Consider the following 24,990-nt stretch of genomic DNA (forward strand, 5'->3'; position numbering starts at 1 on the left):
TCCCTGCCCCAACACCTGGTCTCTTGATTTATTGGCCTGCCATGTGGCGAGCAGTACAAGCTTGGACTCCGTAACAGGACTGGGCCAGAAATACGACTTCCTTGGGTTATGGAACCTCCAAAGGAGGAGCCCCCCACCCCTGCCCGTGGAGTCCAGCTGGCCCAAATGGCCTGGGCAGCTCCCATCGCTGTCCTGACCTGGCCACATTCTTGCAGTAGTAGTGTTGGGCAGAACCCATGGCTTCAAATTACTTCCCCGGGTCATCCAAACCTTAGGGAAGTGAGCTAATCAGACTCCGGCAGCTGGATGCTCTGGCCCCCTGGGATAGGGCTCTGTCGTTTACCCGAGTGAGGCATCCATCCCACCATGGAAGTCTTTAGGTTCACGGTGCTTCCAGGAATTTCAATCACATCTCGGTCTGGTGCTCTCTGCTCCCCCCAGACAGGTTTTGCTTACAACAACAACTTCCATCAACCAAACACTCCTGCCACAGAGAGATACCCTTGGACGAGGCACTGGCATTTTCACTCCTTTCTCCTGGGCCCCCCCGTGGAAAGAGAAGAGGCTTTCTTCCTGATCCCAAGCTTATCTTCGACACACATGTTTATCCGCGGGCTAGCCAAATGCAAACTAGCCTTTGCCAAGAGGAAAAGAATGCATAGCAAATGGGAGAGGTAGGGGAAATCAAGATGATTTCAGCGCTTATTTTTCAAGCATTCTTAAAATAACAAAGAGGTTTTAGGAACAAAAACGAGAATCTTCTAGTTCTTTGTTTATTCTTATAATTTGCCTACTTGGAATATTCAGAAGGTCCAGGATAATTGCAAATGTTTCCTTCCTCCATTTCATTTGTGTCCCCCCCCCCAAATGGAAATACTGTTATTATTCAGTGATGATAAATATAATACATTTTTGACAAAAAATTGGTCGAAATTTACAGAAGTGTATAACGTAAAAAATGCAAGTCCTCCACAATCCCACCGTTATCTAGTTAACTACAATTAACAACTGTTGATGTGTTTGTTTGTGTAAGTGAATTCATTTTATGTAACTGAAATCCTCTCCATATTTGCTTTGCAAACTGCTTAATTTACTTACTATATCTTGGACATCTTTCTACATGCAGGGACAGCATTTTAAGGTTCTGTTTTGGCATTAACTAAACTTACAGTTGAAATAAAAATTAGGGAGGTGGATTTTTACCTGATTGTGGGAATTTTTTCTTTAGATTTTACTTCCTCTTCCTAATGTTCAGAGTTCAGAGAAAGAGAGAATACAGTTTGACTCAAAAGGCATCACAAACAAGCCAGAAGAATTTTCTGATTTGTGTAAACTTTTCTGCCTAATTTTTAAAAAAATGAGTGGGGCTAGAAGTGATGATAAATTGGCCCCTTCCCACTTTCCACTCACCTCCCTCATTTCTGATCTGACAGACTCGGGAGAGTGGGAGGGAGGATGGGATGACAGGTGGGGTCTGCTCCCAGGTAGTGCATTGAAGATGCAGCACTCGGGCTCAGGGCCCGGGCAGAGGCTGGGGCTGCTGCAGGTGGAGACGCATCTGAGCTGATGGCAGGATGTCCTGAGGCCTCCTTGGGGTGGGGCCCCATGAACCCATGCAGAAGAATCTGGGAGAAGCTGTTTAAATAGAGGCTTCCTTGAGCCCCGTTCATGCTGAGAGGAAGGCAACATGAATAAATCCATTCCAACCCTTTTTAACAGTTGCGTACTATCCCACCATGTAAAGGTTTCTTTGTTCATTCATGCAACATGTGTATCGAGTGTCTCAAAAGTGACCATCCCTGTTCCAAGATTTGGGAATGCAGCGGGGAACAACAGGGACAAATGTGCTCGTCCTTCTGGAAGATGTATGTAATGGTGTGTGGGAGGATGACCGGAAATGAGTGACTAGAACATGTAGAATATTAGTGGGTGCCATGGGTAAGAATCAAGCAGCAAAGTGGATCAGGACTCGTGTGTGTGTGTGTGTGTGTGTGTGTGTGTGTGTGTATTGGGAGAGGTGGAAGGTGTTGATTTTAAATAGGACAGCCAGGGAAAGCCTCTGAGGGGTCACATTTGAGCCAAGACCTAAGGAGGCTGTGGTGGTGAGAGAATGAGACAGCAGATTCCAGGAGAAAGGCACCCCAGACATATAGCAGAGCATGTGCAAAGGCCCCAAGGTGAGGGTGTGGCCGAAAAACAGTCAAGAGTCCTCTGTGGTCAGGGTGACTGAGCGAGGGACAGAGCTATAAGAGTTAAGGTCAGGGGGTAAATGGACAGACCACACAGGGTCTTAAAGGCAACTTTTGACATAAAATAAACACATATTAAAAGAGTACAACTTGATAATTTTTTACATGTATAACTCGTAAAATCATCACCACAGTCAAGATATGGACATACCATCACCACTAAAAATTTCCCTGTGCCCCTAGTAACCCTGCAACCCTTCCCTCCCACTTCTCCCAGCCTGGTATAGATCTTTTTCTTTTTTCAAATGGGTATCAAATTGTTCCAGGATCGTTTGTGAAAGCTTTCACCGCTGAATTATCTCTGCACCTTTATCACAAGTCAGTTGCCCATATATATGTGGGTCTACTTCCAGACACTCTGTCCTGTTGCACTGATCTGTCTTTATGCCTACATCAAACCATCTTGGTTACTTTGTAAGTCTTGAAACCAGATAGCATTAGTCCTCTAACTTTGTTCTTCTTTTTAAAGTTGTTTGGGCTCTTCTAATCCCTTTACATTTCCATACGAATTTTAGAATCAGCTTGTCATTTTCTTTGAAAGATCCTGCCAGGATTTCCGACTGGGATTGCATTGACAATATAGATCCAAATGAGGAGAGCTGATATCTTGACCGCACTGAGCCCTCCAGTCCATGAACATGGGGTATTACTCCATTTCTCAGTTCTTTCATTTCTCTCAGCAATGTTTTGTGGTTTTCAGAGAGCAGGTTTTACACACTGTCAGATCTGTCCCAAAATATTTCATATTATTTGAGGCTATTGTAAATGTTTTTCTTTAAATTTCAACTTCCAAATGGTTGTTTCCAGGATATGAAAAACCAGTTTCTTTTGCTATGTTGATTTTGTACCCTCCTGGGAGAAGGGCCAGGTCTGGGTGGAGCCCAAGCCCAGTGGGTTCTGGTCACAGCCTCACCTGAGTGGCCCTCTGGGAGCAGGTACTGTCCTCCATGAAGCTGAGACTTTGTTTTTTCCAACCGGGGGCTCGCTAGAAACAGTGCGTGTTTTTCATGGTGTATTATTTCAAGAGGATGCACAGTGTGGCGCAGACAGGAAGTTGGGTGTAGAGTGCCAGCACACACTTGGGACCTCTGGTCTGCGGTGACCTTGGGGGGTTGGTCCGAGGTCCCAAGGAGGAGGCTTAGGGATGCAGCTGCTCAGGGGGCTCTGGGGGGCCGAGAGCACAGCCTGGGCCTCCACGCTCCCCTCCTGGAAGGTAATCAAGCCTGGCCCACGTGTCCTACACCGGCCACGTCGCCGGGGAGTCCCGAGTTCTTTAATCACGGACAGCAGCTCCTTCGGCTTCCGCAGGCCGGGAGTGGGGGGGCCTCTCAGAAAATGCTGGAAAATGTGACTTTTCTCTCTTCCTCACTCCTCAGGGATGCAGTTCCCCTGAGGGCCCCGCAGAGGTCTTTGTTGGCAGCTAAAGAGTCCTGATGTTGTGGCTGCGTTTGGGTCTCATGGGCTGTGGGAAGTGGCATTGAGTGCACCCCACAGTCACCCCTTTCTGTCCAACCGCCTCTGCCTGGGCTGCACCTCTGTCACCCCGCTCCTGCCCCCAACCCCACTCTGGCCAGCCTCCTCCAACCAGACCAACCCTTCCTATTTCTTTCTTTTTTTTTTTCTGGGCTATTTTTTAAAAAATTGTTATTTTAGTCTAGTTGATTTACAATGTTGTTAGTTTCAGGTGTACAGCAAAGTGAATCAGTTATACCTATACATACATCCATTCTTTTTTAGATTCTTTTCCCATATAGGTCATTACAGGGTATTGAGTAGAGTTCCCTGTGCTCTACAGTAGGTCCTTAGTAGTTATCTATTTTATATATGGTAGTGTGTATGTGTCAATTCTTTTCTACGCACTCCCCTGCCACTACCTCTGCGAGCCGGGCACCTGGGCCCCTCACTGTCGCCCACGTCTCTTCTCAACTCTGCTCCCTGGGGTGCTTCTGCCCCGGGCAAGCTGACGCATAACCCGTCCTCTGCATCACCCGCCCCCTGCATCCCACTACCTCCTAGATCTAAACTCTGCCTCAGCCTACGAACGAGAGCCCCCAGCACAGTACACTGGAGCTTCAGAGGAGACCCGAGCGGGCACTTTGCAAACCAAGACGCTGTTTCCAGAGGGGCAGCTGCCAGCGTGGGAGAGGTGGGGTGAGGCTCAAAGAGAGGGTCATCAGATCAGCTGGGGCAGTGCGGTGGGCGAGGGGAGGGGTGTGAAGAGGGGAAGGGGGAGTCCTAAGGACAGGACCGGCAGGTGTGGCGTGCAGAGGCTCAAGACGGGCGCGTTGAATCACGTCTGCTTCGGGAGCGGCTGGCGGCTGCTGGTCCCGGTTCCCTGTTGCTGGTGTGGCCCTCGCCATGTTTTCACAGATTTACTTCAATCTCCCCAGGAACTTGGACTTGTCAAGTGCTCTTCAGAATGACCTGGCAGGTTTTCTCAGTGGATGCCACCCTGATTAAAAGGAAAATTGAAAATCTTCACACCTTCTGCTTCACCATAATGAGGACTGTGACCCCGGGAAATCTCTCAGCCTCACAGCCTTCCGCAGGGTGGGGATGGCAGCGCGTCAGGAGCTGGAGGGTGGGGAAGGCGAGAATCTCGGTGCCAACAATACGAGGGGCCTTGAGCCCCTGTGTCTGTTTCCTTCGAACAGAACCCCCTCAGAGGCGTCCCTGGGACATTGGGGCTCACGGCTGGGGAGCGCCAGCTCCCCTGAGGCTGAGTTTCGCTGCTTCAAAGGCAGTTTGGGGATGGTCCCTGAGGACCCCACCCCTTTGGCCCTGTGTAATTCCAGCCCTTGAGTGATGCAGGCCCGTGACTTGTTTCTAAACAAGAAAGGACAGTACAAGGAATGGGATACCCCTTCCGAGTTTAAGATTGCAGGACTCCAGCTTCTGTCTTGCTTGCCCTCTTGAGCTCCGATGCATGATTTTCTAAGGAAGCCGCCTGCCCTGCTGTGAGCCGTCCAGCAGAGGGAACGAAGGGCGGACTCCGGCTGACAGCCCGCAAGGAACTGAGTCTGGGCAACAGCCACGTGAGTGAGTGTGAAAGTGGACCACCTCCCAGCTGAGCCTTCAGGTGAGACCACAGCCCCAGCCGACTACTCGACTGCAGCCTCGTGAGAGATCCCAAGCCAGAGGCGCCCACTCAGCCGGCCATCCAGTCCAACCTCCACGTGGCCCCTCCCCCAGAGTGACCCAGAATCCAAATCCGATCACATCCCTGCCCTGCTGCTAACAGCCTCAGAAGGCTGCCCACTGCCCACAGCAGAGTGGCCACCTGACTGCAGTGGCCAGGGAAGCCCCCGTTCCTGCTGCCCGCCTGCCACATTCAGGTGCTGGATAAATCCCTGTTTGTGCGTGACAGACCAAGCGATTCCTGGGAATAACCGTGGGGAGAAATCCAGGACATACATGGAAAAGTATGGAACAATTTAGAGATATTAAAGAAGTCTTACATAGACGTAAAGACACACTCTGCTCAAGGATGGATTAACAAAATGAATACAAATATTAATTCTTTCCTAAATTAATGTATAGCTTTTTAACAGAATTCTACAATAATCTCAGTGAACTTTCCGATGGACTTCAGAGCAATGCTGTAAAGTTTAAACAAACTGATTTATAATTATTGTTATAAAACAATAATTACATTTTCGAAAAGTCACGAGGAATGACCAGCCTCAGCAGATATTAAAGCATTGTAATAATGCAGTAATGAGCCTTGTGCAATATTGGCATGAAAGTAAACTTCTAGGGCAGTGGGACAGAATAGGTGATCCAGAACCCAAAACTGGTACACCAAGAAACTCAGTCTCTGCTGCAAAGCCGTCCCAAATCAATTGGGAGCAGACATTTAGTCAATAAATGATGCTGTAATAAACGATACTGAGATAACCAGTTAGTTATTTGGAACAAAATTTGAAATTCTATTTTTCACCTCACAGGGTTTTACAGGGGAAAAAAGTAGAAGAAAAAAATGCAGAAATGCAGTAAATTTAACCATTGAGGGAGCCAGAAAGGAGATCTTGTCAGGGCTGCAGGCTCTGAATCTGGCCCAGCCTGGGGGCGGGGGGAGAGAAGGGAGAAAGACAGATCTTGACATGACTCCCCAAGCCTGTGATAACTGACTGACTTAAATACTAATACATTTCTAACTTACCAGTTTGAAATGAAGGATTGGGGGCAATATTTAGGAAAAATATGATACTAAAAAGGAACACTTCTTTTTAATAAACAAGTGCTCAAATCGATGTGTAAGGAACAAAGTTTTGGAAGAAGCTGTATGTCCAGTGTATTTATATTTTTCATGTTAGGCGGGTGCCTCGTGACTCTTCCATAAGGAATAATCCCCACTTCATCCAGATAAATTACTCGCCGCCTGCACCGCTGATTCCCGTGGGTGGGTATTTGCCATTCGCGTCTTGGTTTGTGCCAGCGCGTTTCCGCAGCGTGGACTCCCAGGCATGGAGTCGCGAGGTCGTAGGGAACAAGTTGGTCAGTTTCCCCTGCGGTCGCACCCACTGGCCCCGCCTCCCGCAGTCCTCCTGTTGCCCAGTCCCCGTCCTCCCGGGGTTGGGGGCCGTGGTGGCCTTGGTGGGCGGGCAGGGTAGCAGAGGTGTTTTATCTGGTTGTGCTCTGGCTACTGGCGCGATTGGGCGCTGCTCTCATGTTCTGATTGGCCAGTGGGATCCCTGGCATTTAGTTTAAATTCATCACTTACACTCACCCGGGATTGGTCTTGGTTTCTCATCAACGTCTTCTTTGCCTGTTTTCCACGTAGGCTGGGCCGGTGTCCTAACTTGAACCGGGAGGTCACCCTCCTTCTGCATGTGCAGAGGTGACCACACGCTCTGGAGAGCAGACAGCGTCCCACCCCTCCAGCTTCCCCGCACAGACATCTGTCCAGCACACACTTCGTGTCAGTACAGGGACAGTCTCTCCATGGGCCACATGAACTCTGACGTTCTGAGAATCACCACCAAAACCTCCAAGAAAGAGCTGGTCTCCTCCCTGCTTTCTCTGCTCAGACTTTAAATGTCCTGCTGACTCAGTTTCCGCAGAGCTTGTCCACTAAATGCTCCAATTTATAAAAACCTTCCAGAATTAGTAAAACTGCAATATCTATGTTTCCGTTAGAACCTCACTCACGCCCACCATAGGAAAATTAGAATAACCCCTTAAAAAGAGAATGAAATGATAATATAAGCACCAGCACCCCATCCCCCAGGTTATCACCAGTGATTTTGGGTGTGTATTTACCCAGGCTTTTATTTATACTCCTTTTATAAACTAGATGCCCCATCTTGTGTAATTGCGTACTCCGTATTTTGTTTTCTAGCAGGCGTTTTTCCTCTTAGGATATATTCTGAGCAACTTTGCAAGCTGCATTTACATCACGATTTTTAGGGTGTCTGGTACCCTTTGTGTGGATGTACCATGATTTATGTCATCCCGCATTTAGGCTGTTTCCAAGCTTTTATAGTTGTGAACAATGTTGCAGATCTTTGACCACTTGTCTGCTCGGTTCCTTTTCATGGTTTCCTAAAGACAAACGGCTGCGTAAAGCCCTTTTCCCCACATATCACCAGGTGGCCCTGAGCGTGTTCCACTTCTCACTCCTATGAGCAGCATGGACAGACCTCAGACCTTCCTGCCGGTGTGACAGATAGAGAGCTACGCCATTGTTGCCCTAAAAACGATGTTTCATATGTTCATTGGTCTTGTTATTTTTCCAATGTCCCATTGCTTCTCAGAGCTCTTGCTGGAGAGTTAATGTTTTCTGACCGATTTGAAAGAATTCTCTTTCCACGATGGCTGCAGGGGAGGCCTCTTGTGTCTGACGCCCCAACATGACCCATGACGCCTTCTGTGGGCAACGTCTCACGGGAGGTGAGGATGCAGGAGGCTGGGGCTCTGACCGCTGCCTGGAAACTGCCTCCCAGCCCCTGTGTGTGGGTCCACATCACCCCAGGGGCAACTGCAAACCTTTAAAACCCATGTTTTGGATGCTCTTTCTGATACTAGTGAAAACAGCAAGATCTATGAATATTTTCTGATAAATGTTGACCAGATATTTTGGGTGAGTCTTTGAAATGGGACTAGAGAACTTCTGACCCGTGTCAAGTCAGTCACCCATCCCCTACCCTGCAACACCCCTCTCCCTACCCCCCAAGTCAGAGTGCTTGTGTGGTGGGCAGTACGGGGTGATTCAGGACCACCCCTCCCCTACTCGGGGTCACCACGTGGCTCCAGGCTGACGGTGTCCCTGGGTGGACACTCATTCACTCATCCAGCCAACAACTGCAGACCACTGACTGTTAGGACAGAGGGGACAGAGCCAGGTGCAAGGCCGGGGACAGCTGTTAGTGCTTCCCCAGGGGCTTCAGGGGAAATGTGGACATCAGGTGACCCAGGTCACCCCATTCAGGTGACCAGGGAGGGCTTGTTGAGGAGGTGACCTCCAAGCTGAGAACTGGAATCAGGCGAAGGGGAGGAATGGAGGGGCCGGGGCAGGGGCTTGCCCTGCACCTGTCTGCCCGCCCGCCCTCTCTGGGGTGTGTTCCCAGCCCCGGGGCTGGGGTTCTGACCCTCAGGGACAGCAGTGTCCTCAGCACCTGTCCCGCCTCTTTGCCCACCTGCTTTCCCCCCTTCCTGATTTCCTTCTTCCTCAGTCTTCCCTTGTATGGCGAGCGTCAGGCCATGGGCAGCCCGTGTCAGGATGAGGAGAGCCGTGCGTGAGGTGAGGGGAGGTGAGCTCAAGCCCTGGCAGCTTGAAGTCTGTTGTCCCTTAGAGAGACCCCGAGGCCCTTTCAAGTCCACACCCGTGTCTCCATCAGCTGCCACCTCCTCTGCGCCTTTTCCTAGGGACCAGTTTGGGGAGAAATTAAACCCATGTTATTTCACCTCCTTGTAAACCATAGCTGTGTTTTCTGTTGTGTTTTACTAGAAATAGACTATTTTAAAGCAGACGATGGCATGGATCCAAGGGACTCTGTGTGTCACCCTGAGAACCCAACCCCAGTCGTGACCGTCTCCTCAAAGCCCAGACGTCCTGGGTGGCGACACTCCAGGTCACAATCGACCTCCAGGCACAGATGGGGTTCACCTAGTGGATGGCGAGGGTGCGGAGGCTTCGCCCCACTGACGGGAACAAGCTTTGTGAGTATTTGCCGCCGTGTGCAAGAAACCTGCAGCAGAGGATAGATATGGGGGTGTTTTTACACAGAAACTATAAAAGATAAGTTGTAAACAGGGAAATAGTTTAGGATAAAATTCTCTTGTCTATTTCTGTTGAAAATGACATAAACACTGAGAAGCTGATATTACATAATTAAACGTTAAGCACCAAGGACTAGAACATTGCCAGACTCTCAGGAACAAGGACCAGGCCAAGGACTAGAACATTGCCAGAATCTCAGGAACCCCCTTGTCCCTCCCCACCGAGGCCCCCTCCCCACTATGGGCCCCCTCCCCACTGAGGCCCCTCTCTAATCCCAGCACCACCCTCTGCCAAGTGGGGGCCATTGCTCAACTTCTGGACTACTAGTGCCCTCCCTCTCCTAGGGTTATCACCTCGGTTTGCACCCCCAAACAGGGAGGCAGTTTGCTGTCCTTGAGGTTTACGTGATGACTTAATCTGTTCTTCCATGTCTTTCTTCTCACTCTCAGCAGCTCATGTGGGGGATTTATCCGTGTCTAAGCCTGTGGGTAAACATTCATTTTCACTGTTGTATAGTACTCCATCAATTGTGTGTCATTTTACTCTGGGTGATAATTGCTTTGTGCTCGATCCCATTGTTGGTGGTGCACACAGTGTGGCCATGAGCTTTCCCACACATGTATCCAGGGTCCAGGGGCGCATCTTTCTAGGTGGACACCCAGAGTGCAATTGCTGGCCATACAGCATGTGTGACCTCAACTTTACTGGATAATGTCAAACACCCAAGGTGTCCAAGGGTTCCCCATGCCCCATAGACTTGTGTGGCCTTTTAAGTTCTAGTCATTCAGTAAATTGGTTGGTGTTGAAGGTTTTCTTTTTTTCGATTTCTAAAATTTTTAATTGTGGTAAAATATACTCTCTTGGCCTGTTCATGCTGCTACAACAGAACGGCACAGACTGGGGGCTTATGAACAACAAACAGTTCTCACAGTTCTGAGGCTGGAAGGCCAAGATCAAAACAGAGAGGAACCCTGGTCTGGTTCCTGGACGGTCATCTTCTCTCTGGGTCCTCACATGGGGGGAGGGATGAGGGAGCTCTCTGGGGTCTCTGTTGTAAAGGCACTCATCCCATTCCTGGGGGCTCCACCCTCATGACCTAATCACCTCCCAAAGAGCCCACCTCCTAACACCTCTGTCTCTGTGACGACTCCAGGGACCTCATATAAGTGGAATCAGTCAGTATTTGTCCTTTGGTGACTGGCTTAATTCACTCAGCATCATGTCTTCAAGGTTCATCCATGTTGTAGCTGTGTCAGAATTTCCTTCCTTTTTAAGGCTGAATAATATTCCCTTCTATGGATGGACCACATTTTTTTTTTTTAATTTTTATTTATTTATTTATTTATTTATGGCTGTGTTGGGTCTTCGTTTCTGTGCGAGGGCTTTCTCTAGTTGTGGCAAGTGGGGGTCACTCTTCATCACAGTGCGCGGGCCTCTCACTATCGCGGCCTCTCTTGTTGCGGAGCACAGGCTCCAGACGCGCAGGCTCAGTAGTTGTGGCTCACGGGCCCAGTTGCTCCGCGGCATGTGGGATCTTCCCAGACCAGGGCTCAAACCCGTGTCCCCTGCATTGGCAGGCAGATTCTCAACCACTGCGCCACCAGGGAAGCCCTGGATGGACCACATTTTGTTGACCCATTTTTCTGTCAATGGGCACCTGAGTTGCTTCCGCCTTTTGACTATTCTGAATAGTGCTGTTGTGAACAAGGGGGTGCAAATATCTATTCCAGACCATACTTTCACCTCTTTTTGGTACATGCCCGGCACTGGGGTTGCTGGATCCAGTGGTAAATCTATGTTTACTTCTTGAGGACCCTCCATACTGTTTTCCACAGTGGCTGCACCATTCTACATTCCCACCAACAGTGCACAGGGGTGCCACTTTCTCCACATCCTCATTTCTGCTTTTTGATAGTAGTTCTCCTGATGGGTATGTTGAAGTTTTAACGTGTGTCTTGGGGTAGGTGTCCCTAAAGCAGAGCCTGAGGTGGGTGTTCTTGTGGGTCTAAGGAGATGGGAGAGAGGGAAGCAGGGGGGGCAGAAGATGGAGCTGGACAGGAGGTGGTCTCTCTCGGTGGGGTCGGGCCCTCCCGGGTCCCTCAGGGAGCTCCGGGGTGTGACCTGCACAAGGAGCTGCTTCCAGCACGAGGTGGAGTCTGGCCTGTCGGTCATACCCTCACGCCAGTTATCGACCCCAGTGGGCCCCAGGGTGAGGTGGCCTCTGCTTGGCCTTAGGTGATCCTCCAGGGAGAAGTCACCTGTGAGTTATCGGCCAGTGTGGGCTGCAGCCGAGGGTCAGTAAGGGGACCTGACCTGGGGACCACAGTAGCTGCTGCAGTTACAATCCCTTGATGCCAGTGAGGTAGTGCGTCCCGCCTGACCCACCCACCCCTGGACCTGCTCTCCTGTGAAGCATCTGCTCACCTATTTTGCCCACTTTCCGTTGGGCCATCTGTATCTGCTGCTGATCTGTTCTTTCTCTATTCTTTGCCATTACACACATGGCAAATCTATTCTCTCTGCTTTGGCTTATTATTGACTTTTAACCCGTAGAATGGATCCGTCTTATCGTAAAGACATCCTCCCCTTTCTCTACTGGAATCGGGAAGGGACTTGAGCACCCCATCTCCTTCTGCCTGAGCAAGCAGAGCCTTTTCACCAGCACATCCACGCAAATATTGTGAGATCTGATTAAAGTTAGAAGAGAGAAAACATTTTTCACAATACTTTCGACTGGAAAATCATAGTTAAAGTAATTCAGTGTAGATTTAATTAAGATGGGGTTGCTCAGACTGGAAACGGTATTAGTATTCAGCATTTGGCCTCCTGGAAACTCACTGAATGTGACAGTCACAATTTAAGGGCTTCAAAATGAAATTTTTTTGCGGGTTAGGCTTTCACGTGGCTATTAGTTTGAGAAATTTCAGAAGTTATTTGCATCCCCTCTGATTTTCTACTTTAACAATGTCTGATGGTAGAAAAAGCCTCCCACTTCACAGCGTTATTGATGAGAGCGTAACCAGAGAGCTGAGGGCCTGGGCTGACCCCTTAGCTCAGCCCCTGGCTCCTGGACCCCTCTCTGCTCTGTGCCCCGCAGCCCTTAGGCCAAGCTCACTCCACCAGAGCCCTGCCCAGGCACTGGCCACAGCTGACCACAGAGGGGGGTGCGGACTGGCCCCTCACCAAGCTCACCGTCCCCAGAGTTCTCGCTACTCTATATGCTGGAAAGGTCCAGGTGCGTCCACTCCCCCTGGAACCCCTGCGGCAGGGCGTGCAGGTTTTCCTGATCACAGCCTTCGGCCGTAGCCACGACCCAGCATCGGCCGTGGAGGACTCCTCGCTCGCCTCTAAGCCAGGCGGACGTTGCCCGGTTGTAAGGCAGTGCTTCTCAACCTCCAGAGGCGCCGGCAGACGCCTCTGGCTGTCGCAGCTGGGGTGAGGGTGTCTGGCATCCAGCGGGTAGGGGTCAAGGGTGCCCAGGGCAGCTCCCACAGCAAAGAACAGTCCTCCCAGCATGCCACTGGTCCAGGCAGGGAAGCCGGCTCCACGGCAGTCACAAATGCCCAGGCCCCAGGCGCCACCTCTCGCTCTGGTCTCCCAGCCACAGGCCTCTGGGAAGTGCTCCCCTAACCGGCAGGGTTTTCTGGGCTTTTCCCTCTCCACGCCCCCAGGCTCTGACTCGGCGGGTAAGGACCCGTGCACGGGCTGGCAAAGCTGGACAGAAGATGTGGCTTGAATGCGGGGCCTCCTGCCACACCCTCATCTCGACCTTGGGACCCGTGTGGGGACAGCTGGGTGGCTGGTGCAGACCCTGAGGGGCGCACCACAGGGCCACCTGCCAGGGACCCTTGCACTTGCCCTGAGAGCAGCGAGCAGGCACTGGCTTTACGTTTACATGACTAGAGGGCCCTGACCTTGATAGTGGGGGGCACTGTGAGCACCAGGCCTTTTCTCCCAGGACCCTCCCCACCTTCCTTCATTCTCATGGCTGCGTGTGACCACGAGAGCCATACTAATATAATTTAAGCAACCGCTTTAATTAAGTTCCATTAATTTCCCAAGACCCTGTCTTAACTGGTATCATAATTCAATCTGTGCATTAACAGTACGGTACTTGCTGCTGGTTTTTAATAATATGTTACATAATCCATATTATATTGAGAAAGATGTCTTCATTTCCTACTTTCCACAAGAAGTTCTATCACCTAAACCTGTTGTTGGCATTCTAAAGCGTGTCTGCATCTCCTCCAAGACAAGACTCCTCCCCTACTGTAGGGGCCGACCCCGGGGTCCACACCCAGCAAATAGCGTCCGGCAAAGTGAAGGCAAGCCCCAGCCAGACGGCTCTCTCACCTCCTGTCCTGGGAAGAGCCAGGTGCCACCTCGCGCCCTGGAAAGGCCCTCCTGGTGGATAACCGAGGGACGCCTCTGGCCCACAGCCCACGAGGCTCACAGGCGACCACACGAGCGAGTGGGAAGTGACTCCTCCCCACCGACCCCTCAGATGAGAACGCAGCCCGGCCAGCACCTCAACAGCAGCCTTGTGAGACCCGCTGAGCTTCGCCAGATCCTGACCGCAGAAACTCTGAGATAATGAACGCCTATAGTTTTAAGCTGCTAAGTTCCAGGGTGATTTGTTACACAGCCATTGATTATTAATACAGCTGTCAAATTTCACTAAATACCTTTGGAACATCAGTTAAAAATATCACTTTTTCTCTCTTTATGCTATTAAAGTAATGAAGTATTTCGCCCTATTTCCTGGATGAAAGGCCGTTTCGTCGTGGATGAACTTCATGTCCTGAAGGACCCACTTCCCTCTGGTCACGCTCCATCCCTGTCACGTGAGTGTCCATTGGCTCCAGCTGCGGACGGGGGAGGTGCGGCCCACACCATCGTCTGGCGGTCAAGCCTCCCCGGCCAGAGTCAGTTAAAAGGGGTTCGACTGCACGGGACCCGGGAAAGGCAGACTTGCGGGGGCTGAGGCAACCAGAGAACCAGGGAGACGGGCCTCTGATGGAGCCAGCAGGCCCTGCCCCAACCTCTCCCCTCCGAGCCTGCTCCCAGCTGCTGCCCCTCAGCCTGGTCGCAGACGGTGGCTCCAAGGCCGTGCACTCCGGTTTCCGGCGTCAGACACTGTCCACTGCCTCTTCGCTTGAGGAGTTGAAGGTTTGCCCGTCCTCCCCACGCACCATGCTGGGCCTCCCCCACCCGCCTGAGTTATACCGCAGTTGAATTCACTCCACGCTCACGCTCGCCTTATGACAGCTATGGAAATATTCTTCACCATCGAGCCATGGGCCAAACTATGATTATGTGGCTCTTCTGACACGGGTCTTTTTGGGTTTGTTGGCTTCATTTTCTATGCTTTTCCATTTCACAAATGCTTCCCCAACCCAGACAGACCCCCTCCTGGGGAACGCATCAGATATGCGCTGGTTCCACATTACGTTTTTCCTGGACCATCTGCCCTCCCGTCCAGCTGGCCTGCTGTCTGTCCGGAGCAGCCGCCCTGGACCACCCGTCGTCCCAGGAACTCCCTCCACATTCCCTCCACGGGAAGCAGAAAGCCCTTGTTTCCGTGGTGCCCATTTTTCTCTTGGCTTGTTCCTCCATTTGGTGACATTTGCTGTCCCAGAGCCTCCTGAGAAAGGGGCAGACAGGGCTCTTTTATTCCATCGATTGCGTGTTCATGCCTCTTACCCATACGATCTGGTGGATTTTCACTATTTTTCCTTCTAAACTTGTGATTCTATATTACTTTGTATTTTCTGTTAGAATCTCTTCCCCATCTTGCTGTGTCTCTTTCAACTTCTTTGTGATACCTTTTACTTTACTGAATTTTAAAATGCAATCAAATGTGTGCCTTTAAAAAATACTTTCTGGCCTTGTTATGCTAAGAAAAGATTTTCCCTCCTTACCATTATACTACATAACATTATTTTTATGAATTTTTAAAATATATAAATCTTTTATCCATCTGAAGTTAATTTTTCAAACATTTTTTACTCCTTTAGCCATAAAGTATTGTCCATAAACATATGAAAGCATTTTCATCTCACAATAATTTTAAAAATTCAGCCCGCAGTAATGAGCAGGCATTTCTTGCCTCCCAGACTGGCCTGTGTGACAGAGGTTGGTGCCACTGATGCTGACAAGGTGAGAGGCCTCACACGCTTGTGCACATTGATGGAAATACGACTTGACAATGCCCATCAAACTTTAATTTATGCGTGCTTTTGACCCAGCAATGCCACCTCCAAAAATTTATCTCCAGAAACACTCACCCACGAATACAAAGATGCTTATTGCTGCATTATTTTTGATTCTAAATAAGTAGAACCAAGCCAAGTGTCCATCAAAATGATGCTGGTTAAATAAACCACTGCACATCCATAATTTAATGCGGCTCTTGAAATAGATGGAAATATATGATGTGTGTGTGTTTGCATATATATATAATTTATAGTGTGTGTATGCAAAAGCATAGCATAATGTATTTTATATGATATAAATTTACACATATTACATATATATATATATTTGAGTTGCATCTACATTTGTCAATGTGGAAAATTACCCAAGAATTTCTGTGCAAGCATTAATTGATAGAAAAGTGCTAATAATATAATCCCACTCTTTAAAAAATTATATCTTCATATATTCAGTGTAGAGTTTGAAAAGAAATTCACCAAACTCTTCTCTCTGGCTGGTGAGATGTCCAGTGATTTTTTTTCCCCTTTTTTTCTTACACTTTCTGAATTTGTGACTTTTTAAAAATTGCGATGAGCAAGGTTTTTTTAAAAAAATAAAAGCAGCACAGCTTTCTCAAAGGAGCTATTAAATTTTAAACCAGAGTAACAAGAGACACGAGAGACACCAAGAGGGTTTTTGTTTGTTTGTTTGTTTGTTTTAATTTTTATTTATTTATTTATTTTATTTTTGGCTGTGTTGGGTCTTCGTTTCTGTGCGAGGGCTTTCTCTAGTTGTGGCAAGCGGGGGCCACTCTTCATCGCGGTACGGGGCCTCTCACTATCGCGGCCTCTCTCGTTGCGGAGCACAGGCTCCAGACGCGCAGGCTCAGTAATTGTGGCTCACGGACCTAGCTGCTCCGCGGCATGTGGGATTTTCCCAGACCAGGGCTCGAACCCGTGTCCCCTGCATTGGCAGGCAGATTCTCAACCACTGCACCACCAGGGAAGCCCACCAAGAGGCTTTTTCTCATCAGAGAGGAGTAGCGTCCTGGCAGCAGGAGAAACACCACACGTGGCTGGCGCAGCCCGTCCAGCCATGCTGGGTCCCCTTGCCCCTGCAGAGGGAGCTGGCCTTGGTCCATCTGTCCCTCGGGACCACTGCTGTGGTCCTGGGCGTCTGAGAGTAGAAGGCTGGGGGAGAAGGCACCAGTGCTCACTGGGACCACTTCTCCCACGTCCGTCCACAGCCATATAATCTCCTTTGTCCTCGCTGGGCCTCTGTGGAAGAGCTGGGCCCCTCCGTTCAATCACCGTTTACCAAGGGCCAGCACCGTGCAGGTGGGGGCCCGCGGCTGCCCTGAGAGGTGTGGGCACCGAGTAGGGAGGGATCAAGGGGCAGGCAGGGGCTTCGGGGTGCAGCGAGGAAACCCAGGGTGTGTCAGGGTGCAGAGCAGGCGTGGGCCTGAGCTGGGATCGGGAGAGTGTCCAGGGGCAGGGCTGCGGCCGACAGAGTGTGGCAGGTGGGCGAGATCCGGGCGGGGGCCACCCGCAGCACTGTCTGGGGGCCTCCTGCTCACCATCGGGGTGTGATACTCACCAAGCCCTCACCCCATTCAGGGCCAGTGGGACCGTCGGGGGCAGTGGGGGATGAGGGCACCGCACGCCCCATGCCCTCACTAAACTGATGTGCTGCGGGTGGAGGAGGGCCGTACACCCAGCACCTGGGTGACCTCGGGCTGCTGCAGGCGCAGAATGTCCACCCTGGGAGCAGAGAGGGTCTGGAGCACGGAGCACCTGTACGCCTGGCAAACGGCGGTGTGTCCCCTGCCAGGTGCCAAGGGTCCAGGACAGCTGTCCACCTCAACCTCACATGGGGTCCTTGAGGGTGTGAGGACTGAAAGGAAATATTGGGGGGAGGGGTGTGGAGAGGAGGTGAGAGCCGGGAGAAACGTGCTGGGGAATCTTATTAATCACACTCAGCTCTGCTATTAATTACACAACAATTAAATTGGCAGTAACTCGAGCAGAAACTTTCATTTGACACCTTTGCCGGTTCCCCGCTAAGGAGCTGCCTCGGTCTTAATTAGCACAGGGATTTTCCTCCGTCCTTTGTCCTTTCTTTCCCAGCTCGTTGCTTTTGCTCTGCCCCTGTCTCAGCATCCTCAGAGCCGCCAGGCTCACTCGTCTGGAAGAGGGAGGTCGGAAACCTGCCTCTTCAAAGTCTAGCCAAACTTGGAAATCCTAGAACATCAAAGGACAAAATCTTAGCTGTGGACGAGATGGGACAGAAACCTGCTTTAACGGGGGCAATGGCGGGGATGGCGCTTGGAGGACACAGAAATTCCTATCATTTGGAGCCAGCCCGCCTCAAGGCCAGCCTGGGTCTTGGAAATTGGCTTGACTGGGGGGAATTCTGCGATATTCCCTGCACCATGTCCAGTGGTTGAGTGTTGTCTTCTCTGTGCAGCTCTAACCTAGGGCTCCTGGAATTGGGAGGACCCCAGAGCTCCAGTGAGTGGGCCTGGGGTCAGCAGGCCTGCCCCCCACCTCCCTGCCCCGCCGGTCACTCACTGCTCTGCCCAGTGCAGTGCTCTGGGGGAAAAGATGGCAGGGGATTGTTTGAAGGGAGAAGAGGTCACTTTATAATGACCAAGATTACAATCCACTCCAAAGCTATTATTCACAAACAAAGTACAACAAATTAACGGCATTAAGCTATAGAAACAGCTGGAAGCTATGCAAAGAAAAACCCACAAGAATTCAATAGGAGTGGGAGACGTCTCTCAGTCTTTAACAGATCAAGTAGATTAAAAAGTGATAGGGAATTTAGAATATGAGCATAATAAAATTAATGAGAGATAAACACCTTGTGTTAAGTATGTATCCTGCATACAGAAAAAACACTCATTTAAGTACCCAGGAAATATTCACAAAAATAGATCATGCGCTACACCAGTGGTGTCTAATCATTTTCAGTCATGCACCCCATCAATAAAAACCTTTTAATCATGCACACCAGTATCGGGATACTTATAGTTTATTTATAAATTATAATTCATAATGTGTGATACAAAAGTGTAATACATCATGCCCATTATAAAATACACACAAAAGCAGACATTGTGCAAAGCTGTGATAATAGTGAATGTAAGTAATGTAAGTAGAAGTTTCCACATTTCCTCACTCCTGTGGATTGACCTGTGCACCTGCTAGGAAGTACACACCTCACGCCTGGAGGCTTATATCACAGACAGAGCCTCAACAGACCCCAAAACCAGTGATGATAAAGCCCGCGTACCTTGATCACCATGTAAAAATAAAACCAGAACAACAACAAACTGGTAATCACTGACAAAGTTAGAACCAATCAACCAATTAACAAAAACAATACTGAAGTCTGAAAAAAAAAAAAAACACTTAGAAATTTTTTAATGTTCTCCCAAGCCAACACTGGGTCAAAAAGAGTGACAAATTGCAGAAGAACTAGAAAACACACATTATAACATGACCACCTAAGAAAACCTCAGAGATGGAGCTGACATGGTTAAGGGAGTCTAATACACACCTGTGAACAAAAAGAATAATCATGATAAATAAACTCAAACTTCTAACTCAAGAAATTAGAAAAAGAGCAACAAAATGAACCTAAAGAAAACTGAAAAACTGAGTTGTACACCAGAAAGTAATGAATTAGAAACATGCATTAGAATTGATAATTAAATCTAGGGGCTAATTCTTTGAAAAAAATTAGCAAAATAGATAAACCACTTTTTTTTTTTTTTTGCATCCAGCATAACACTCTACTAAAAGCTGTTAAGCACATTACAGAAAAAGAAAAACTCTAGAATTTTGATATAACTGTCATAAACAAAATATCAAGAAACAAAATTTATTGGTACATTGAAAAACACAGGACCTGTGTTATTCACTCTGAGAATTCAAGGATGGTTCAATGCTAGGAAATCTATTAATGTCACATAATAATAGGTAAAAGGAGAAAATTGTGTGTTTGTTGCATCATTCTGTACAAGAGTGAAAAATTGGACATGAACCAAATACCCATCAGTGGTAGAGTGGATGAATAAATCATAAGCCATCCTCACAATGACCTGCTATGCAGCCATCTAAAAGGATTAGATAAATCTGTATGTCCTGTAAGGAAAGAATTTCAACATAAATTATTAAGTGAAAATAGAAAGCAGAAAAGCAGTATGAGTACACTTAATATATTAATACATGAAACATAAATATGGACAAAACACTTTCTGTATTTATATATAAGTATGATGTATAATTTATGTATAAATTGTGTATGTATAATTCACAACCAACTGATACATAGTAAGAGATGTAATTTGCATGCATTTATAGATACATATATATGTTTATGTTCCAGGCATCAACTGCCTGGGAATACAAAAGAAAGCTGCATCTATCATCATACCCAAATTACGACTGACACCCCAGGGGCCCCTGAAGGATGCCTTCCCTGGCAAGTTGCCCTCCTTCCTTCCCGGAGCCATCCCAGGCCACCTGGAGCGTGCTGTGGATTCAGCTCCCAGGGTTCCTGTCCCTCCCCACACATGGCCTCTGAGCAGGGCATGACTCTCTCAGTGGCGTGGGGCAGCCTGGAGGAATCTGCTCGTGTCCAGCAGGTCGTCCTGTGGTCCCTGCTCCCCCAAGAAGGGCTGCTTGCAGAGTGCCTCCTGGTGGTGGCAGCCCAGCACTGCTGCCGAGAGCAGTCTAGGCCCCCGCCTCTCTGTCCTGCCCCCGGGATGCAGCTTGCTCGGGGCCCAGCTGCCGCCTCACTTGGGCCCAGCTCTCGGTGACATCAGCAACCTTCCAGGGAAAGTCCCCCCACAGCCCCGCCCTTCCGCCCCCAGGCCTGGCCCCTCCTCTGGGACACACGGGCTGGGAAACAGGTCCTGCTCAGGGAGAGTGTGGAGGCCCCTGGTGACCTTCTACAGCAGAGAGAATTCCAGGACGGGCGCATGTGCGTGGGGTCCAGGCAGGCCTGTAGAGAAAGGAGAGGCCCACAGAGAGAGATGCCCATCAGGGCTCCCAGAGAACGTGAGCCCTAAAGGAAGGGGTGCGTGCTGGGAAGGGGACCTTGAACGCCCCTCCGGTCAGGGTCACGGCTCTCGTCCCCATTGCACTCTCCTTCCGCGTGTGGTATGAGGTCTTGTTGCTGAAGTCCTGCCCGGGAAGGCACTCTGCAGGCCTCTCGCCACACCCTCAGCCCCTATGCTGCCAGCACAGGTGCAGCGGCCGTGAGCTCAGCCCTCACCTGTCCAGCTCAGCGGGACCTGCAGGTCCCCCCACGGCGCTGGGCTCCGGCCGGCTCCCTGGGCTGCTGCCCTGTACCCGGGCATTTGCCTGGCCGGCAAGTGAGGGAACTCCACGGGCTCTTGCACCTGGAGACTTCAGAGCCCCCGGTGGCCCCCACCGTCCTCACCACCTCAACCCCAAACTGAAGGCTGAAACGGCAGCAGGACGGGGCCCCAGCTGGCAGAGCTGTGGCTCTGAGCTGAGAGGCCTGGGAGGCGGGGCAAGAGGGTGCGCACCGGGCCAGGGCCGGGGACGAGCCACCAGGAAGCAGACCCTGCACACGACCGCTTAAGCTCTGAGTCATAATATGCGCACGTAAAAGCCTGAAATCCATCACCGGCCCTTGTCCCCAGAGGAACCACTCAGAATGTTGCAGCCTTTCGTCTGAACTGCTCCCTGACCAGCACAGGACTGCAAATGGCTTCCAGGAGCAAGAGAGGTGTCTGACACGCGGCCATCCCTCCCTAGCACGTGGGCGGCAGTCGCAGCCCAGACCAGCGTCCACTGGGCCCTCCTGACTTTCTTGATCACGCTTCATGCATCCAGAATTCGGGCCACTGTGACCAGTGTGAACAGTGATTTCTGTTTCATGTGGTACCAACTACCATGATCTCTATTTCTACTTCATGCTATTCCAAAGGGTGCCGGTCCAAGGCAGTGATACAGGTGACTGTCCCTCGTCCCCAGAGACCTGCCTACCTGGCCCTCAGGGAGGCCACGGTCCTGGGCAGACCCAGCGTCCCCGCCACCATCAGCACTTGGTGCCGCCCACGGACAGACCCTGACGGTTGGTCTCCACGCTCAGCCAAATCACGCCGTCCCTGAGAGGATCCCCACATGCCCACCCAGGCGCCGCTCCACACACCCCTCCAGGCCCCTCATCATGAGGGGGTCACGGTGGGGCTCCTCCCCTCCCTGCATTATGGGCAGGGTCCCCTGGGCTGAGGGTGGGTAGTGCAGGAGCGTACCCAGTCGGGAGTGGACGGCTGCCCCTCTTGGTCACTGCCCACTGGGCAGCCTGGCCTCCTGAGGGCTCCAGGTGGCCACAGCAGAGGCTGCGTGAGTGTCCAGGCCCTGTGATGGGGGCCCTGTGGTCAGGCACACCCCTGCCGGGGACGCTCAGCACCTCACGGTGATGCCGCAGGGCAGGGGGCGTGGGCAGGGACAGGCTGCAGCGGTCGTGGGGAGGAGGGAGGGTGAAGGTGGCCTTAGCAGTGAAGCAAAGGAGAAGACTCACGGCCAAGGCCAGGCTGTGCGGTCCACTCGGCGTCTAGGATGTGGACCCTGGGATGGAACGTGCCTCCCCGGTCACGCAGGGCCGTGGGTTTCCTGCTCGTGCGCCCCTGCTGGTGTGACGGGCAAGGCAGCACTGCCCTCCGTCCCTGTGCTGCCCAGCTTGCCCACCTCTGAGTTACGCTGCCGGTCTCCTCTCTCCTGGCCCTTCACACCCTCACGGGTATTACTGGGGTCGGCGCCAGCGCTCCCTGCTTGTTCTCTGTCTCCCCCGCGAGGCTGGGAGGCTGGGGCCCCGGGACGCAGCAGCCCCTCCCGAAGTGTTTGCAGTGAAAAGGCTGGGCCGGGGGCCGGCTGGAATGAGGGACCCCCGTGACGCTGGGAGACCTAGGAACTCCGGGGCAGAGGACGCGGGGCTCGGGCCCCGCGGAAGGGGCGCTGCTCCGCGGGGGAGACAAGGCTTCTTCATGAAGCGGAGGTCGACGGGGAGGTCCTGAGGACGCCCAGGCGTGCCGGATGTCACTGAAGACTCCCTGCAGGGGCCTCCTCCAGGGCTTTCCCTCCTACCGCAGGGGCAGCACAGGGAGAGGAGATGGGCAGCCGGGGTCTAGACCCCAGTACTCAGGGCCCCCGGAGAGGGACCAGGAAGTAGGGGGAACAGCCCCTGGGCAAGGCAGCCCTCTGCCCCCAGCCTGGCTGCCCTCTGAAGCCCCCCAGGGAAGCCCACGCCCCACCCCCTCACAGGGTCTGTCTCCCACCACCACCTCTGCAGGAAGCCCTCCTGACAGGCTGACGGGCTGCTGCCATGGGCTGCGTGCACCCACCCACACCTGCAGCCTCGCTGAGTGACAGGTGTGCCTGTGCTCTCACCTCCTGTGTGACATTTCTGGTGACCCAGCTGAAATGGACAGGACAGAGGCCAGGGCAGGGGGCTCAGCTCAGAGAAGACAGGGCCCGCCTGCCCTCTCCTCTGCAGGCGACAGGCAAGAGCCGGGGCAGAAAGGTCCTCCACAGACGTGGCTGCAGCAGGTCCAGACGGGGCCGGGGCGGGTAGGGGTGGGGAGAGGCCTGTAGGGCCTACTTGGACCTCCCCAGGGATCTGGGTTTCTGGAGAACAGGAGGGGCTGGTGGTGTGGGGGGGGGCAGGAAGGGGTGTGCCTGGAGGGGAATGCCAGGGCTGTGAGACCTGGGGTCCTGCCTGGGGTCCTGCCTGGGGTCCTGCCTGGCCAGGAACAGAAGCTGCTCCGTGTCCAAGCCCTCTCCTGAGGCCGAGGTCTGTGGAGCTTCAGTCCTTGAAACACATGCCGGGCCTCACTCTGAAACCGAGGGAGAAATGCAGGAGAGCCCAGGAGGCGGTCGCACGTGACCGCAGCGTGCTGGGAGAGGGCGGGTCGTCGGCGTGGCTTAACGAGAGGAGCCTGCGGTGTGCGGGTGAGAAGAACTCAGCATGTGAACACGCAGGTCTTCTCCAGACACGGGCGCCGAGAGGACGTGGCGGGCAGAGGGCAGCAAAGGGGCCTTCGGGGCGGTCCTGGAGCCAGGCCCCAGCCCCTCTGAGCCTCCAGATCCTGGGCTCCCCAGCACCCCGACACGTGGCGCCAAGGGTGCCCTGCTACCGTTACCGTGTGTGCCCGACTCCAGGGCCGAGCAGGGAGACCTGCCTCTTGCACTTGGTCTGAGTCACCGAGATCAGCCTGAGCACAACCGGGAAGGGGCAGAATGCAGCCTGGATCAGGGTCGAGGCCGGCACGGGCTGCAGGCTGTGTGGACAGACACGTTTTCCTCGTGGCCCTTTGGGCAAAGTGACCCGGGACATGGAACGAGCGAGCAGGCCCCGTGCCAGGCCCCTGCACACACGTTTCAGTCTTTCAACAGAGGAGGGTCCAGGTACCCCCGGGGCTGAGGAAAGGTACCCCCTTAAGGGGGATCAGGCCGCGGCCTCCCCACACAGCTTGCGGGGATGGGTGGGCATCTGTCCTCCACTCCATTCCCCACACCCGGCTCCTGCCCTCCAGTCACGCCCGGCCCGGCCCGGCCCCGAGAGTGGCAGCGCCGGCCCCCTCAGCAGGGATGCTGGGCAGAGAGGCTGCTGGCCCCCACCTTGGTCTCCCTCCTAGCACAGTCTTGGGGAGGGGTCTGGGGGTGCCATCTTCTTCCCCCAGCCCGGACCCCCTGCCCGCCCCCTGCAGCAGTGCCAGCTCCTTTCCTTCACTCCGCTCACGGCAGCCTCAGCGTCACCATTTAACTGGACAGAGCGACGCAGGGGTCAGAGCACAGGGGTCTCCAGTGGCCTCACCTGGAAAACAGGATGACAGTAGTGCCAGCTCAAGGGGAGCTGATAGGATGCCGGTGAGTCCTACAAAGTCCCTGCCCCTCGGCTCTTCGCGGGCGCTGTCACGGCTGGTTGAGCTCATCGGGATGGGCGTCCCTTTGGCTCAGTGCTGGGGGCCAGGTGTCAGGTATTGCTGGGGGAGGGGGCACTCACGGGCTTGTTAGAGGCAAGGCAGCGAGTCAGGTCTTGGGCACGGACACCAGGGGAACAAGACCAGGGTGGGAAACCCAGCCGCGGTGGCCCCGGCTTTCAAGGAGAGAGCTCAGTTCCAGGCCTGGAGGCCTCTGCTCGGGGCAGCTGCTCAGCCTGCCAGCCCGCCTGCCGGAGCTCAGGGCCGTGAGCTGGTGGGCTGGGCCGGGCTCCTTCCTGGAGCAGGCTGCCCAGCAGGGCCCGGCTCCTGCGTGTCCACTAGCTGGGACGGGAAAAATGCCT

General features: G+C 52.2%; 1 protein-coding gene across 1 annotated transcript in view; it reads right to left on the reverse strand.

The window, feature by feature from the left end:
* Positions 1 to 24,601, reverse strand: part of OTOS (otospiralin) — a 47,528-nt gene extending 22,927 nt beyond the window's left edge. The window contains exon 1 of the mRNA XM_082465319.1: positions 24,587 to 24,601. The gene's annotated coding sequence lies outside the window, so the exon portion shown is untranslated. The remainder of the gene's footprint in view (positions 1 to 24,586) is intronic.
* Positions 24,602 to 24,990: the final 389 nt, after the last annotated feature.

This window comes from Balaenoptera physalus, assembly GCF_965194825.1.
Source record: "Balaenoptera physalus genome assembly, chromosome: 6".
Classification (NCBI taxonomy): Eukaryota; Metazoa; Chordata; class Mammalia; order Artiodactyla; family Balaenopteridae; genus Balaenoptera; species Balaenoptera physalus.